Genomic DNA, 15,692 nt, shown 5'->3' with positions numbered 1-15,692 from the left:
AACATGGATGTAGGATAGCACCACCTATCCGAACCACGGGAAAAACATCCGTGTCTCCAATTGCGTTTGAATTCTCCAAACCCTTCCCTTTACATTCTTGCAAGTTGCATGCTTTACTTTCCGCTGCCAATATACTCTTTGCATGCTTGCTTGAATTGTGTGATGATTGCTTGACTTGTCCTAAAATAGCTAAAATCTGCCAAGAACTAAAATTGGGAAAAGGTTAAGTTTTTATTTGGTCAAGAAGTCTAATCACCCCCCCTCTAGACATACTTTCGACCCTACAAGTGGTATCAGAGCTTTGGTCTCCATTTGCTTTTATTTCCATAGCTTTTGGTGGTCATAGCCTTGGTTTCACAACCTAGGAGAGTATGGCGTCTAGCGAGGGAAATTGTCATTGTAGAGGTCCTTACTTTGATGGTACTAATTTTGCTAGTTGGAAGCATAAAATGAAAATGCATATTCTTGGACATAACCCCGCCGTTTGGGCTATTGTGTGTGTTGGTTTGCAAGGTGACTTCTTTGATGGGAGAGAACCAAACCGTGAAGCTACCGCGGATGAGTTGAAGATGTTGCAATACAATGCTCAAGCTTGTGATATTCTCTTCAACGGATTGTGCCCCGAAGAATTCAACAAAATCAGCCGTCTTGAGAATGCATAGGAAATTTGGGACACTTTGATTGATATGCACGAAGGTACCGACTCCGTCAAGGAATCCAAATTGGATGTGCTTCAAAGTCAACTTGACAAGTTCAAAATGAAGGATGGTGAAGGTGTCGCTGAAATGTACTCTAGGCTTGCTCTCATCACAAATGAGATTGCCGGCTTAGGAAGTGAAGAAATGACCGATAGATTCATCATCAAGAAGATTCTAAGAGCCTTGGATGGAAAATATGATACCGTGTGCACATTGATCCAAATGATGCCCAATTACAAAGATCTCAAGCCAACGGAGGTAATTGGAAGAATTGTTGCTCATGAGATGTCACTTAAGGATAAAGAGGAACTTCACAACAAATCAAGTGGTGCCTACAAAGCCTCATGTGAAGCCCCTACATCATCAAGTGAGAAACAGAACTTCAATGAAGAATTGAGCTTAATGGTGAAAAACTTCAACAAGTTCTACAAGAGTAGAAGCAAAGATAGAAGCTCCAAGTCAAGGTCCTACAATGAAAAAAGATCTTCTAGTCGAGAGCGAAACTACTACAATTGTGGAAGACCCGGACACTATTCCAATGAGTGTACGGCTCCCTACAAGAGAAGAGAAGACTCTCCAAAAATAAGAAGCAAAAGAGAAGAATCACCACCAAGAGAGAGAAGGAGTAGAGATGATCGTTATGAACGAAGACACTCACGGAGAAGCAAGGATTCGTAAAGGAAGGAAAAATCATCAAGGAGCCACACAAAACGAAGACATCAAGCTCATGTTGGTGAATGGGTATCCGGCTCCGACTCCGACAACTACTCCGCGAGAAGTTATCACTCCGATTCCGAATATACTCAAGATGAAGGTGTTGCCGGTCTAGCACTTGTGTCAACCAACTCCTACGACATATTTGACTCACCAAATGAAGGAATTGGAAGATGCTTCATGGCCAAAGGCCCTAAGGTAACACACCCCGAGTATGTTGATTTTAATAGTGATGAAGATGACTTGTTAGGTGATGATGATTTACTTGTTGACAACTCTAGTGATGAATACTATGATGAAACGTCAATTAATCATGCTAATCAAGATAAAATGAATGACAATGATAAGGAGAAGATTGAGGCTCTAACTAAAGAACTAACCACTCTTAAGTTAGCTCATGAAACTATCTTCGAAGATCATCGAGAACTTTTAAGAGCTCATGAGAAGTTACACTTTGAAAAGCTCAATCTTGAGCAAGAGCATGATTTTTTAAAAGCAATCAATGATGATATCCGCAAGAAAAGTTCTTCTTACATTGCCAAGTGTTTACTCTTATCCACTTACATGCCTCAAGTCAAGTCTAGTAACAAGAACAAGAAAGATTCTTCCTCTAGTAGTAACAATGATCATGCTAAATCCAATATTGTTGCTTCTAGTAGTTCTCTTGATTCCACTAATGATTCTCTTAGCCAAGTTACACTTGAGCAAGAAAATAGCTTATTGAAGGGAATTATAGAGAAAGGAGTGTACAAAAGCCTTGCCGGGAGTAAGAAATTCGAGGAAATTGTGCGCAAGCAAGGAAGGCACCGGAAGAATCAAGGTGTTGGTTTTGAACGAAAGTTCAATGCCAATGGAGTTGAGTGGGAAGAAGATCAATACCCCAAGACAAAGTTTGTTCCTCAACAAGAGAAGTATGATACTTCCTTCAAGGGGACACAAGCTCAAGATGATCTTCCACCACAAGACTACAAGCAAAAAGGCAAGGACAAGCTTCAAGAGGAAATTGATGCATTTGAAGAAGCTCCTAAGACCTTAGTCAAGTGGATTCCCAAGACCACTTCAAGTTCCACTTCATCAAGTACGACTACAACTCCGAGGATTCCCATCAAGATGGTGTGGATCCAAAAGAAGAAGAACTAGAGAGTTCTTGAGGGTGACTCCGCCAACATACTTCACTCTTATCATTTTGGCAAGAACAAGTGCAATCAACTTCCACATCTTTCACTAGTTCAAGGAGTCACAAACCCTCTTGTTGGTAAGACAAGGGACAAGGTAACCTAATAGTTTTCATGGACATCATCTTGTGTGTGCATCACTCTATGTCTATGGATATCCTTGTTTGTTCCTTGTGGGACTAACCCATGTAGGTATTGAAAGTGCAATTCAGTCAAATGGATAGCTCCAAGTGATCTACATCAACTTTGAGCATCCACATCTTCAACATCTACATGAAGTCATCATCGACAAAACCCAAGGTTAGTTCATCCCTCTTAGGGGGGATATCACATCTAGGGGGAGCTTTACTCTAAGACTTGAGCTAAAGCAACTCTAATGATGTGAACACAACAATGCTTTATGTAAAAGTGGTAACCCCACTTGAGCTTAAACGATGAGTATGACCTATGATCAAGTGTTCTCACTTGACTCCTAAGTCAATATACTCATATATAGATGACCTAGTCATCGCCAATTGCTTGATGGATGCTAGAATTGGTTGTGCATGCTTTGTCACATATTTCAATTGCCATTTTATTGTGTGAGCATGTTGGTTGCATATTTTACTCATTCGAGGACATCCACTTGTTGTTTTGATTGTTTGGTTTTATTTCCTTTTGCCAAGTGGATGGACAAGAATGCCTAAGAACCTCCTCTAGCTATCTATGCTTTTCTCGTCTCAAACTCTATTCATGCTACATCACAAAATTTGATCAAGTCAGATTCAAACCACTCTGTGTGAGGAGCACTCGGAGTCCCCGATTCGTCATAGACTTAAACTTCCAAAACCTCTTTGTGATTCTCGGTCTAACCGATATCCTACTTTCGGTCCTACCGAGATCATTAAGTTGATCTGAATTTTCGATCTTGGTGCAACCGATTTGAACCATTCGGTCACACCGAGTTGCAATAACTGTATACAGTTTTGCATCTCGGTGCCACCGAGTTGTTCCACTTGGTCACACCGACAAGGTCGGGCTATATATAGTCACGGGCAAAAATTTGGAAATTTCTCCGAACCCCTTCGCCCACGCGATAGCTCGCTCTGCCAACGTGGTCTCCGGATCGTCTCCTCGCCGCCAGCCGCCTCCAGTCGCTGGTCTCCATCGCCGTCAACAGAATTCAACTCCGCCGTTGCCGCCGTAGCGAGTCTCCGCCGAACTAGGGTATGGACTCGATCTTTGTGCTATCCCCAATCTAATTCCTAGCACATTGTGATCTTATTGTTTCTAGCCACGATTGAAACACTCCTATCCAGTCAATGCGATCGTAGAATAGGATTGATTCGAAAATTTTAGGGTTAGGTTTCCGCCGAAACCATCTCGGACCCACCGAGTTGAAAAACTCGGTCCCACCGATTTGGCTCATGCCATTGCACAAGTGAGACTCGGTCTGGCCGAGAATTACTAATCGGTGTGACCGATTTTGGAACTTTGTGAAACCCTAGCAGTCTCGGTGCCACCGAACTGTGACTCGGTCTGACCGAGTTCACTAGTTTAGGTTCAAAACTGCTTCGGTACCACCGAGTTTAAAAATCGGTAGATCCGAAATGATTTCTGTGGGAAACTAAAACTAAGATTTTGAATCATTCTTTTGCATTAATCTCTGCATTTTGTGATGCTCATCCACTCTACCTCATCTATAAACTGTTCATAGGGTCAGCAGTCAGCTTGTTCATCATGTCAGATCAAAGTGATAGCCAAAACCTGTCAGAGCAGCAAGTGCACATGAGTGAGGGCACTAGTCCCTCCAGTTCTTCAGATGAAGGCAGCAGGAGCACTCCTAGTAACTTGCCAAAAGCTGCCACCAGACAAAGGAAGAAGAGAACCTCAGACTCAGAGGATGAGGACTATGTGGCAGAAGAGGAAGCAACTTCCAAGAGAGTTGTGCTCAAGAAGGAATATGGCCCAGCACAGAGCACAAAGCCAGGGATGAAAATCAAAAGGCCAGCAGGTAGGCAGCCTATGCCAAAGGCCAGAGCTTCAACTCAGATTCCTGAAAAGCCTGCACCCATAGAGCCAGTTGCTGCTGAAGGGAAGAATAGGAAGGAGAGGGTCAAAAAGACCACTGCTAGAGTGCTTGGGAGATCCTCAATCATGAGAGACTCTAAAGAGGAAGAGGAAGAAGAGGTTGCTGCACCAGCACCTAAGGCACCTAAGCTTATGGGTGATCCTATCAGGACAGGGGCTGCTGCATCAAAGCCCAAAGAAGCACCAAAGAGGAATACAAGGAGCATAACTGCAACTGAGAAGAACAAGGCCCCAGTGCCTGAAGCAGCTGAAGATGATGATGAAGCATAAGTTCTGAGGAAACTCAAGCCCAAGATTCCAGACCACAATGATGCTCATCCTGTGGCTGAGAACATGAAAATCAGGAGAGATTCAGGGCTCAGGAAGTGGAGAGAAGCAGATCCATATGCTTCAAGGAGAAGAACTGCTGTTGATTACAGGTTTCACACCAAGGAACAACAAGATTTTTATGAGACAGTGCTACTAGATAAGAAGCCCATAGTGTGTGACATGAGATGGGTTGATTGGAAATATATCAAGGAAAATGAAGAACACTATCCTGGAGTGCAAGACAACTTCGAGGCTTGTGGAGTAGCAGACTTTGTTGGGCAGAAGCTCACAAAGTGGAATGAAGAGCTGATCATGCAGTTCTACTCCACAGCACACTTCTATCCAGATGGCAGGATTGTGTGGATGTCTGAAGGCACTAGATACCAATCTACAGTTGCTGAATGGGCTCAGCTGATCAATGCCCCAGAAGAGCAGGAAGATGACTTGGATATCTATGCCAAGAAGAAGATGGATCACAATTCCATGTCAAACATGTACAAGGAGATCCCAAATGAAGCTCTTGAAACTTTCAAGTTTGGCTCAGTGCATTATCTTCTGTCAGGGCTGCCAACTATCAACTGGATCCTTAGGCACACTCTGTTGCCCAAGTCAGGTGATCACAAGATGATCAGAGGCCATGCAATAAATTTGCTTCATATATTTGATGTGCCACAGAAGTTCAAGGTGATGAGCCTCATGGTAGAGACCATTAAGAGGACAGCAGCTGATCAGAAGAGGAGCTGTGGATATGCCCCACAAATTCAAGAGTTAATCAACTCAAAGATGGGCACAGGCACATACCTGCTGGACAAGGAACACCTGCCTATCCATCCAGACTTTGAGGACAATCAAGTTGTCATGAATGAGAATGAACCATCATCTGCACAAGCACAAGCAAAGAAGGAGAAGGCAAGGATGGAGAAAGCTGCCAAGATGCCAACTCAAGAGGAGGCATCTGAGTACTTCTTGAAGAACAAGAGGAGCAGCTCGGTTACCTAATAGCATCAACTCTGAGGATTGAGAAAGGACTGGCCACCCTCACTCAGAATCAGAAGAGCTTAGAGAGGATCATAGAACAAAAGTTCTATGACATGGATATCAAAGTAACAGAGATTCAGTCTGCAGTGGAGCAACTTCAAGATGACATGCAGGAGAGGAGAGGAAAGACTACAACTGATGCATTTGCCAGAGTGCCACGAGCTCAGAGGTCGATTGCAATGCCAGTTGACACCAGAGCCACCACCTTAGCTCCAGCCACAGCACCAGCCCAACCAGCTCCAGCATCTACTTCAGCTCCAACTCCAACCACGTCTACAGAAGGCTTCGTCCTTGGAGTGATCCAGACTCCACCACCACCATAAGATCAAGCCTGAGAGTCGATCTAGCACTATGCATTTTCTAGGAACTTTTTGGTAACTTGTTGCCAAAGGGGGAGAAAAATGTATAGATCATAGGCTTCAAGAGAGAGAGTGTTGCTTTTATTCTCTCTTGCTTTATTTGGCGTTTTTCAACTTTGTTTTCTTTTGGTTGAGATACTTTGATATGCTTGTGAGACATTGATGATCATGTGTTTGATCATAAGCTACACTTATGAATGCTTGATATATCTTATCTATCTTATGTGATCATTCACTTTCTTTGGTGATGAGTGCATGTATTTCATTCTTATCTTCTTGAGCGCTCCACCAAGATGTATGTGACATGGAAGAGTAACCCATGACTCTAACTCTTTGTGCATTTGCAGTCCAAAGCAAATTTTAAATATGCACAAATTTAGGGGGAGCTCTTACTTATCACATACTTCTCAAAGCAACGATATATTTCATTCTTATTATTATTTGTCGAAGCTTTGATCTATATGTTGTCATCAATTAACAAAAAGGGGAAGATTGAAAGTGCAACTATCCCTAGGTGGTTTTGGTAATTCATAACAACATATAGCTCATTGAGCTAATGCTATTCCAAGATGATCATTTCAGGAAAGCTCAATGATTGGCATGGCATGGATGGTGAAAGTGGAACCCTCAAAATGCTAAGGACACAGGATTGGCTCTAGCTCATATGCTCAAGACTCCTCATTTTATATTTTAGTGGTCCAAGATCACATTGAGTCCATAGGAAAAGCCAATACTATCAAGGGGGGATGAGGTGTTGCTTAATGAGCCTCTTGCTTCATGTGCTTAATGATATGCTCCAAAATCCTCAGCTACTTTCCCATATCCACATTTGACCTAAACCCAAAGACAAACTCGGCCTTACCGATTCTTTCAACTCGGCGCCACCGAGTTTCACTTGTCATAGCCATTGCCAAACCCTAAGCAAATCGGTTCTACCGATAGGGATCTCGGTCTCACCGAGATGGGATTGCAAACTCTCTGTTTCCTTTTCGTAACTTTTCAGTCTCACTGAAAGAGCGGATCGGTCCCACCGAGATTGCAATGTAAACTCTCTGTTTCCTTTTCGTAACTTTTCGGTCTCACCGAGAAGAGCGAATCGGTCCCACCGAGTGTGCCTGACCAACCCTCTGGTTAGCTTATTACCAAATCGGTCTCACCGAGTTTGTGTAATCGGTCTCACCGAGATTACGTTATGCCCTAACCCTAACCATATCGGTCCTACCGAGTTGCATGTCAGTCCCACCGAAAATCTCTAACGGTCACTAGGTTTACTATTTTGGTCCGACCGAGTTTGTTGATTCGGTCCCACCGAGATTGGTAAATTGTGTGTAATGGTTGGATTTTGTGTGGAGGCTATAAATACCCCTCCACCTCCTCTTCACTCGTGGAGAGAGCCATCAGAACACATCTACACTTCCAACTCATATGTTCTGAGAGAGAACCACCTACTCATGTGTTGAGGCCAAGATATTCCATTCCTACCATATGAATCTTGATCTCTGGCCTTCCCCAAGTTGCTTTCCACTCAAATCTTCTTTCCACCAAATCCAAATCCTGTGAGAGAGAGTTGAGTGTTGGGGAGACTATCATTTGAAGTACAAGAGCAAGGAGTTCATCATCAACACACCATTTGTTACTTCTTGGAGAGTGGTGTCTCCTAGATTGGCTAGGTGTCACTTGGGAGCCTCCGACAAGATTGTGGAGTTGAACCAAGGAGTTTGTAAGGGCAAGGAGATCGCCTACTTCGTGAAGATCTACCGCTAGTGAGGCAAGTCCTTCGTGGGCGATGGCCATGGTGGGATAGACAAGGTTGCTTCTTCGTGGACCCTTCGTGGTTGGAGCCCTCCGTGGACTCACGCAACCGTTACCCTTCGTGGGTTGAAGTCTCCATCAACGTGGATGTAGGATAGCACCACCTATCCGAACCACGGGAAAAACATCCGTGTCTCCAATTGCGTTTGAATTCTCCAAACCCTTCCCTTTACATTCTTGCAAGTTGCATGCTTTACTTTCCGCTGCCAATATACTCTTTGCATGCTTGCTTGAATTGTGTGATGATTGCTTGATTTGTCCTAAAATAGCTAAAATCTGCCAAGAACTAAAATTGGGAAAAGGTTAAGTTTTTATTTGGTCAAGAAGTCTAATCACCCCCCCTCTAGACATACTTTCGATCCTACAGGCGGTCACGAGGGTTGGGGGCGCGCCCCCCCTAGGGCGCGCCCCCTGCCTCGTGGGCCCCTCATTGCTCCTCTGGCGTACTTCTTCCTCCTATATATACACATGTACCCCCAAACGATCAGGACAGGAGCCAAAAACCTAATGCCACCTCCACAACTTTCTGTATCCACAAGATCCCATCTTGGGGCCTGTTCCGGAGCTCCACCAGAAGAGGGCCGTCATCACGGAGGGCTTCTACATTATCATAGCCTCTCCGATGAAGTGTGAGTAGTTTACCTCAGACCTTCGGGTCAATAGTTAGTAGCTAGATGGCTTCTTCTCTCTCTTTGAATCTCAATACAAAGTTCTCCCCCTCTCTTGTGGAGATCTATTCGATGTAATCTTCTTTTTGCGGTGTGTTTGTTGAGACTGATGAATTGTGGGTTTATGATCAAGTCTATCTATGAATAATATTTGAATCTTCTCTGAAATTTTTTATGTATGATTGGTTATCTTTGCAAGTCTCTTCGAATTATCCGTTTGGTTTGGCCAACTAGATTGGTAGTTCTTGCCATGGGAGAAGTGCTTTGCTTTGGGTTCGATCTTGCGGTGTCCTTACCCAGTGACAGAAGGAGCAGCAAGGCACGTATTGTATCATTGCCATCGAGGATAACAAGAAGGGGTTTATTTCATATTGCATGAATTTATCTCTCTACATCATGTCATCTTGCTTAAGGCGTTACTCTGTTTTTAACTTAATACTCTAGATGCATGCTGGATAGCGGTCGATGAGTGGAGTAATAGTAGTAGATGCAGAATCGTTTCGATCTACTTTTCACAGACGTGATGCCTATATACATGATCATGCCTAGATATTCTCATAACAATGCTCAATTCTGTCAATTGCACAACAGTAATTTGTTCACCCACCGTAGAATACTTATGCTCGTGAGAGAAGCCACTAGTGAAACCTATGGCCCCTGGGTCTATTCTCATCATATCAATCTCTATCACTTTAATATTGCTTTGCTTTTTTACTTTGCCTTTACTTTTTACTTTGCATCTTTATACCAAAAATACCAAAAATATTATATCTATCAGATCTCACTCTCGTAAGTGATCGTGAAGGGATTAACAACCCCTAATCGCGTTGGTTGCGAGTAGCTATCGCTTTGTGCAGGTACGAGGGACTTGAGCATGGGCTCCTACTGGATTGATACCTTGGTTCTCAAAAACTGAGGGAAATACTTACGCTACTCTGCTGCATCATACCTTCCTCTTCGGGGAAAACCAACGCAAGCTCAAGACGTAGCAAGAAGGATTTCTGGCGCCATTGCCGGGGAGTCTACGCAAAAAGTCAACATACCAAGTACCCATCACAATCCCTATCTCTCGCATTACATTATTTGCCATTTGCCTCTCGTTTTCCTCTCCCCCCCAATTCACCCTTGCCATTTTATTCGCCCTCTCTCTCTATCCTCCCTCTCTATTTGCCTCCTTTTGCCTGTTTGCTTTTGTTTGCTCGTGTGTTAGATTGCTTGCTTGTCGCGATGGCTCAAGATACTACTAAATTGTGTGACTTCACCAATACCAACAATAATGATTTCCTTATCACTCCGATTCCTCCTCTTACCAATGCTGAATCTTGTGAAATTAATACTGCTTTGTTGAATCTTGTTATGAAAGATCAATTCGCCGGCCTTCCTAGTGAAGATGCCGCTACTCATCTGAATAGCTTCGTTGATTTATGTGATATGCCAAGGAAAAAAGATGTCAATAATGATGTTGTTAAATTGAAGCTATTTCCTTTTTCTCTTAGAGATCGTGCTAAAGCTTGGTTTTCGTCTTTGCCTAAGAATAGTATTGATTCATGGAACAAGTGCAAAGATGCTTTTATCTCTAAGTATTTTCCTCCCGCTAAGATCATCTCTCTTAGAAACGATATTATGAACTTTAAACAACTTGATCATGAACATGTTGCACAAGCTTGGGAGAGAATGAAATTAATGATACGTAATTGCCCTACTCATGGTTTGAATTTGTGGATGATCATACAAATTTTTTATGCCGGATTGAATTTTGCTTCTAGAAATCTTTTAGATTCGGCCGCGGGAGGCTCTTTTATGGAAATCACTTTAGAAGATGCTACTAAAATCCTAGATAATATTATGTTTAATTATTCTCAATGGCATACTGAAAGATCTTCTAATAAAAAAGTGCATGCGATAGAAGAAATTAATGTGTTGAGTGGAAAGATGGATGAACTTATGAAATTATTTTCTACTAAGAGTGTTTCTTCTGATCCTAATGATATGCCTTTGTCTACTTTGATTGAGAATAACAATGAATCTATGGATGTGAATTTTTTTGGTAGGAATAATTTTGGTAACAACGCTTATAGAGGGAATTTTAATCCTAGGCCATATCCTAGTAATCCTTCTAATAATTATGGGAATTCCTACAACAACTCTTATGGAAATTATAATAAGATGCCCTCTGAATTTGAGAATAGTGTTAAAGAGTTTATGAATTCACAAAAGAATTTTAATGCTTTGCTTGAGGAGAAATTGCTTAAAGTTGATGATTTGGCTAGAAATGGTGATATAATTTCTCTTGAGGTTGATTCTTTAAAGCTTAGATCTATTCCTCCTAAGCATGATACTAATGAGTCTCTCAAAGCCATGAGAATTTCCATTGATGAGTGCAAGGAAAGAACCGCTATGATGCGTGCTTCCAAAGATGCCTTTATTAAAGTGTGTTCTTCCAATACCTATGAAAATCAAGATGAAGATCTAAAAGTTATTGATGTGTCCCCTATTAAATCTTTGTTTTGCAATATTAATCTTGATGAAACTGAATATGATCTTCCTTTACCTAGAAGGCGTTCTAAAAATTTGGAGTATTTAGATCTTAATGATGAAATTGACGAAAGTGGGATTGAAAGAAATAAAAATTTAGATGTTGCTAAACCCACTATATTGGATTTCAAGGAATTTAATTATGAAAGTTGCTCTTTAATTGATTGTATTTCCTTGTTGAAATCCATGCTAAATTCTCCACATGCTTATAGTCAAAATAAAGCCTTCACCGAACATATTGTTGATGCCTTGATGCAATCTTATGAAGAAAAACTTGAGTTGAAAGTTTCTATCCCTAGAAAACTCTATGATGAGTGGGAACCAAATATTAAAATTAAAATTAAAGATCGTGAGTTTTATGCTTTGTGTGATTTGGGTGCTAGTGTCTCTACTATTCCCAAGACTTTGTGTGATTTACTAGATTTCCGTAATTTTGATGATTGCTCTCTAAACTTGCGTCTTACGGATTCCACTATTAAGAAACCTATGGGAAGGATTAATAATGTGCTTATTGTTGCAAATAGGAATTATGTGCCCTTAGATTTCATTGTTCTTGATATAGATTGCAATCCTTCTTGCCCTATTATTCTTGGTAGACCTTTCCTTAGAACGGTTGGTGCGATTATTGATATGAAGAAAGGGAATATTAGATTTCAATTTCCATTAAAAAAGGGCATGGAACACTTTCCAAGAAAGAAAATAAAATTACCATATGAAACTATCATGAGAGCCACTTATGGATTGCCTACCAAAGATGGCAATACCTAGATCTATCCTCGCTTTTATGCCTAGCTAGGGGCGTTAAACGATAGCGCTTGTTGGGAGGCAACCCAATTTTATTTTTATTCCTTGCTTTTTGATCCTTTTCAGAAATAAATAAATTATTTAGCCTCTGTTTTGGTTGTGTTTTTTGTGTTTAATTAGTGTTTGTGCCAAGTAGAACCGTTGGGAAGACTTGGGGAAAGTCTTGTTGAACTTGCTGTAAAAAACAGAAACTTTAGCGCTCACGAGAACTGCTTTCATTTTTATTTGAAGAGTGATATTTAGTTAATTATTTTTTAAGATGATTAATAGATAAATTACTCACGTCCAGAAATTTATTTTAGAATCTTTGGGGTTCCAGATCTTGCGCTAGCTACAGATTACTACTGACTGTTCTGTTTTTGACAGATTCTGTTTTTCGTGTGTTGTTTGCTTATTTTGATGAATCTATGGCTAGTAAAATAGTTTATAAACCATAGAGAAGTTGGAATACAGTAGTTTTAACACCAATATAAATAAATAATGAGTTGGAATGCAGTAGTTTTAACACCAATATAAATAAATAATGAGTTCATTACAGTACCTTGAAGTGGTCTTTTGTTTTCTTTCGCTAACGGAGCTCACGAGTTTTCTATTTTGAGTTTTGTGTTGTGAAGTTTTCAAGTTTTGGGTGAATTCTTTTGATGGATCATGGAACAAGGAGTGGCAAGAGCCTAAGCTTGGGGATTCCCATGGCACCCCCAAGATAATCCAATGCCACCAAGAATTCAAAGCTTGGGGATGCCCCAGAAGGCATCCCCTCTTTCGTCCACTTCCATCGGTAATTTACTTGGAACTATATTTTTATTCACCAACATGATATGTGTTTTGCTTGGAGCGTCTTGTATTATTTGTGTCTTTGTATCTTAGTATGCCGCAATCATCCTTTCTATAGACACCTTTTGAGAGAGCCATACATGAATTAAAATTTGATAGAATACTCTATGTGCTTCACTAATATCTTTTGAGCTAAGTAGTTTTGCTCTATGTGCTTCACTTATATCTTTTGAGCTAGATAGTTTTGCTCTATGTGCTTCACATAGATCTTTTAGAGCAAGGTGGTGGATTTGTTTTAAAGAAACTATTGATCTCTCATGCTTCACTTAAATTATTTTGAGAGTCTCTTAATAGCATGGTAATTTGCTTAATAATAATATGCTTGGTATTCAAGATTTGTGAAACTTTCTTTTGAGTGTGTTGAATACTAAGAAAAGATTGAAACATGATAATTGTTTTGAGATATGGAGGTGATAATATTAAAGTCATGCTAGTTGAGTAATTGTGAATTTAAAGAATACTTGTGTTAATGTTTGTGATTCTCGTAGCATGCACGTATGGTGAAACGTTATGTGATGAAGTCGGAGCATGATTTATTTATTGATTGTCTTCCTTATGAGTGGCGGTCAGGGACGAGCGATGGTCTTTTCCTACCAATCTATCCCCCTAGGAGCATGCGCGTAATACTTTTCTTTGATGACTTCTAGATTTTTGCAATAAGTATATGAGTTCTTTATGACTAATGTTGAGTCCATGGATTATACGCACTCTCACCCTTCCACCTTTGCTAGCCTCTCTAATACCGCGCACCTTTCGCCGGTATCATACACCTACCATATACCTTCCTCAAAACAGTCACCATACCTACATATTATGGCATTTCCATAGCCATTCCGAGATATATTGCCATGCAACTTTCCACCGTTCCGTTCATGACACATTTATCATTGTCATATTGCATATCCCGGTACACCGCCGGATACATTCACATAGAGTCATATTTTGTTCTAAGTATCGAGTTGTAATTGTTGAGTTATGAGAAAAATAAAAGTGTGATGATCATCATTATTAGAGCATTGTCCCAGTGAGGAAAGAATGGTGGAGACTATGATTCCCCCATAAGTTGGAATGAGACTCCGGACGAAAAATAAATAAAAAAAGAGGCCAAAGAAGCCCAAATAAAAAGAGGCCATAAAAAGAGAAAAGGCCCAAACAAACAAAAAATATAAAAAAATGAATGACGAGAGAAAAAGAGAGAAGGGACAATGTTACTATCCTTTTACCACACTTGTGCTTCAAAGTAGCACCATGATCTTCATAGTAGAGAGTCTCTCATGTTATCACTTTCATATACTAGTGGAAATTTTTCATTATAGAACTTGGCTTGTATATTCCAATGATGGTCTTCCTCAAAAATTGCCCTAGGTCTTCATGAGCAAGCAAGTTGGATGCACACCCACTTAGTTTCTTTTTGAGCTTTCATATACTTATAGCTCTAGTGCATCTGTTGCATGGCAATCCCTACTCACTCACATTGATATCTATTGACGGGAATCTCCATAGCCCGTCGATATCCTAGTTGATGTGAGACCGTCTTCTCCCTTTTTGTCTTATCCACAACCACCATTCTATTCCACCTATAGTGCTATATCCATGGCTCACGCTCATGTATTATGTGAAGATTGAAAAAGTTTTGAAAAAGTTAGAGTATGAAACAATTGCTTGGCTTGTCATCGGGGCTGTGCATGATTTAAATACTTTGTGTGGTGAAGATGGAGCATAGCCAGACTATATGATTTTGTAGGGATAACTTTCTTTGGCCATGTTATTTTGAGAAGACAAATTGTTTTATTAGTATGCTTGAAGTATTATTATTTTTTTTGTCAATATAAACTTTTGTCTTGAATCTTTCTAATCTGAATATTCATACCACAATTAAGAAGATTTACATTGAAATTATGCCAAGTAGCACTCCATATCAAAAATTCTCTTTTTATCATTTACCTACTCGAGGACGAGCAGGAATTAAGCTTGGGGATGCCTGATACGTCTCCAATGTATCTATAATTTTTGATTGCTCCATGCTATATTATCTACTGTTTTGGACTATATTGGACTTTATTTTCCACTTTTATATTATTTTTGGGACTAACCTATTAACCGGAGGCCCAACCCAGAATTGCTGTTTTTTTTTTGCCTATTTCAGTGTTTCGGATAAATGGAATATCAAACGGAGTCCAAACGGAATAAAATCTTCGGGAACGTGATTCTCTCACCAAACGTGATCCAGGAGACTTGGACCCTTCTCCAAGGAACAAAAGAGGCGGTCACGGGGGTGGGGGGCACGCCCCCCTGCCTCATGGGCCCCTCGTTGCTCCTCCGGCATACTTCTTCCTCCTATATATACACACGTACCCCCAAACGATCAGGACAGGAGCCAAAAACCTAATTGCACCGCCGCAACTTTCTGTATCTACGAGATCCCATCTTGGGGCCTGCTCCGAAGCTCCGCCGGAAGAGGGTCGTCATCACGGAGGGCTTCTACATCATCATAGCCTCTCCGATGAAGTGTGAGTAGTTTACCTCAGACCTTCGGGTCCATAGTTAGTACCTAGATGGCTTCTTCTCTCTCTTTGAATCTCAATAAAAAGTTATCCCCCTCTCTTGTGGAGATCTATTCGATGTAATCTTCTTTTTGCGGTGTGTTTGTTGAGACTGATGAATTGTGGGTTTATG

Source organism: Triticum urartu, chromosome 1A (genome assembly GCF_056163025.1).
Source record: "Triticum urartu cultivar PI428250 chromosome 1A, HENAU_Tu73, whole genome shotgun sequence".
NCBI lineage: Eukaryota > Viridiplantae > Streptophyta > Magnoliopsida > Poales > Poaceae > Triticum > Triticum urartu.
This window is presented reverse-complemented; position numbering follows the sequence as displayed.